Source organism: Scylla paramamosain, chromosome 5, assembly GCF_035594125.1.
Source record: "Scylla paramamosain isolate STU-SP2022 chromosome 5, ASM3559412v1, whole genome shotgun sequence".
NCBI lineage: Eukaryota > Metazoa > Arthropoda > Malacostraca > Decapoda > Portunidae > Scylla > Scylla paramamosain.
In genome coordinates, this window is record NC_087155.1 from 12,518,423 (window position 1) to 12,521,691 (window position 3,269).

A 3,269-nucleotide genomic window follows, 5' to 3' on the forward strand; every position below is an offset into this window, starting at 1 on the left:
TTTAGACCCCCTTCTCAATTTACTAACAAAGTGAAGATGAAAAAAATAAGACGTGTAGAGGGCACTCTTTGCAGAGATGGAGCAGTGACGCGTACGCACCTCCTCCTCATAAGTCATTAGAGGGATCCACGATATTCAAGATCACGTTTGTGCTCAAGTAAGTTGGAATGGGAAGAAAAAGAACAGTCCGCCACGTGACGTCTAGAATATAGTTGATGTTGACTCAGCAACACACCAAGACACCTGCGCGCCTGGAGGAATTCATGCACACCTGAGCCTCACCGCGCATGAGCACACATACACACACACACACACACACACACACACACACACACACACACTCGCATTCTCTCTCTCTCTCTCTCTCTCTCTCTCTCTCTCTCTCTCTCTCTCTCTCTCTCTCTCTCGTTTTAACACACACACAAAAAATAAATAAATAAAAACGAATTAAAGAAGAAAGCTGTACGTATGTGTGGTGCCAACTTGCTCGACTGCATAGTTTTACATTTGCTTATACGTCTGTTTGTTTGTTGGGGTCATGCATGATTGTATTTTATTCCTGTATTAAGTCATACACATTATTATGGCCACTGTTTGTGCACGTCTCTGCCCACCTGTCTGTGAACAAACATTCCGTGTCTAGAGAGTCTTGCATGTATTTACACTTTTTGCTTCTCATTCATAATTGACCGCCAGTAAACAGGCATACATCCTCGGCGAGTCTTCCCTCCTACACCTCCGCCCCTCCCCACACCTTCACCCCTCCTTCCTCGCCGCCACTCATTCTCTCACACTCACACTCGTGCAGTTAGCCAAGAAGCCCAGAAGAAGGTGATCAAATACAGGTGGAGGAGGAAGGAGAGGAGGAGGAGTAGCAGGAGGAGGAGGAGAAGGAGGAGGAGGAGGAGGAGAAGGAGGAGGACGTGTTGATGGTGGTGGAAGAGGTGGAGGAGGCAGGGCGGGGGAAAGGGGCCTGGGGTAGGTAAGAGACGAGGGGGCAGTCGAGGGCGGTGGGAGGGCGAGGGTCGGGGAGACAGGGATGACTGCAGCTGCTGCCCGTCGGAGAAGCTCAGTGTGGGGCACGCTCCCGGCCGGGAAGGAGGGTTTTGCCGGGTGCTGCAGGTGGTCTTGTTAGCTCGTGTTTACCTGCCGACAGACCCTCGGGACGTGCCGGGAGGTGGTTCTCGTCCCCAGCTTGTTTCTTGAGTGGTGGAGAATATCGTGGCAGTCCCGTTCCTTTCTGCATCGGCATGTAACTTTGTCGAAACTTTTCCCTGAATAACCCGGTGTGGAAACTACTGTTTTTTCCCTTCTTTAATTTTTGCGCTCCGCTAATTAAATGCCTGTGCAAGCTACACGTGAGGTGGGTCTTTGGATCGGATTCTAAAACCTGAGGCCAGTAATTAAGGTCAGTCTTGAACGCCGTTAGAAAAAAAAAAAAAAGTTTCCTTGCCATTATACGGCAAAGTTATCATTTTACTTTTCCCACAAGGCAAGTCTGATCTGTGAATTTTCTTACATACGTGGCGCACCTTCCCAGTGAACTGTCTCTTCCTTGTCTGGAAAAAAAAAAAAAAAGAAGAGTGCATGAAAACATTGAAATTGTTGTGAATGAAGATATGTTCAATAGTTATTGAAAAAAAAAAAAGTGCATGAAGACACTGTCTGAAAATCTATAATTGAAAAAAAATATATACGAATAAACATGAGTAGATAATAATGATCACTGGTGATGAAATTATATGTGGAAAAAATAGAGGGAAAAAAATTAAAGTGAACTTTTGTGTCGACCTTGCAAGTATATATTAAGGATGTTCATCCGTTAGTTTTTTTTACCTGAGATTGTTACTACGTACATATTGATTAGTTCCAGGACAGCAATTCATCGTTCATAATTAAGGAATCCAGGCTTCTCCTTGGGATACCTATCACACGTCAGGACACAAACAAGACGTACCACAAGTGTCACTGAGAGAGAGAGAGAGAGAGAGAGAGAGAGAGAGAGAGAGAGAGAGAGAGAGAGAGAGAGAGAGAGAGAGAAGGAAATAGCCGGTACGTGAGCGATACAGTGAATAAGTATAATGTTTGTCACTGATACTTGACTATTTCCGTCACTAACTTTTGTTTACTGCCTTGAAGCCACAAAATATAATTAAGTGAATTGAAAACGACCAGACCAGTTTTTGTGCGATCGTCTCATGTGGTTTTTATAACGCCGCGGTATTTCATGGACGGGAATTTTGCCTTTGTAAAAATAACCAATTATATTCTAATGCAATTATAAATAAGGAAATTATATACACAGCTACTACTACTACTACTACTACTACTACTACTACTACTACTACTACTAGTAATATTAATATATTAATATGAATATGAATATGAATATGAATAAATTTAACAATAGTAATAAAGATAAAAAAGTAATAAAAGTAATAAGAAAAGAAAAGTAGTAGTAGTAGTAGTAGTAGTAGTAGTAGTAGTAGTGGTCGTAGTAGACCTAGTAGTAGTAGTAGTAGTAGTAGTAGTAGTAGTAGTAGCAGTGGTAGTAGCAACAGTAACATCAGCAGCAGTAGTAGTAGTAATAATAGAAGAAAAAAGAAGTAGAAGAAAAGAAAGAAGAAAATAGTTACAATGACAAACAAGATATTAATGGGTTCATCTCGTTTTATGAGGGCCATGATTGCCAGTAAGTAGAGGCAGGAAGTCTTGTTCAGAACCAGCTAAGACCTTCACAGTTGAGGAGAAGCCACATTTTGCATCACATTAAAGCTGATTAAGGCGGAGGCGTCCACTCGGGGCGGGAGGCAGAACTGATACAAGGCGGCGGGGTCGGTGGGTCACTGCATCTGTGAAGTAATGCCGTTCACCTGCTTGTTTTACTACCAGTACGCCCTGCTCTTGTACTCCCTTACCTCTCCCTCCACCTCGCCACACCTGCGATCCGAGCAACAACTAGCACCAGATTCTCGCACCAGCTTCTCAAAGTTGCTCAGTTTATTTCTTCCATCCCATCCTTCTCCACTTGAATTGTTTTTATTGCTTACCAAAGAAAATCTATCTATCCTCTATCTTTGTGGCTCATTGATTTCTTTATTATAGTGTATTTGCTTCACTCGGAAAACTTCTTAACATGTGCAGCTGTTTGCTTATCCATTATAGGAAGAATGTGTAGTACAAACATGAATACATAAGTTTATCCAGACTTTTATTTTTGGCTTTTTTTTTTTTTTGAGCAGGTAACTTGGAAATTTTGCATGAAGTGG

At 42.4% G+C, this 3,269-nt stretch overlaps 1 long non-coding RNA gene across 3 annotated transcripts in view; it reads left to right on the forward strand.

Annotated features, from left to right (window-relative positions):
* Positions 1–410: 410 nt before the first annotated feature.
* Positions 411–3,269, forward strand: part of LOC135100532 (uncharacterized) — a 59,902-nt gene continuing 57,043 nt past the window's right edge. Inside the window, exon 1 of one of the 3 annotated variants that reach the window (XR_010268774.1) lies at positions 411–3,269. This exon is cut by the window's right edge and continues 614 nt beyond it. This is a non-coding gene — a long non-coding RNA (uncharacterized LOC135100532). The other 2 variants (XR_010268775.1, XR_010268776.1) reach the window with 2 other exon arrangements.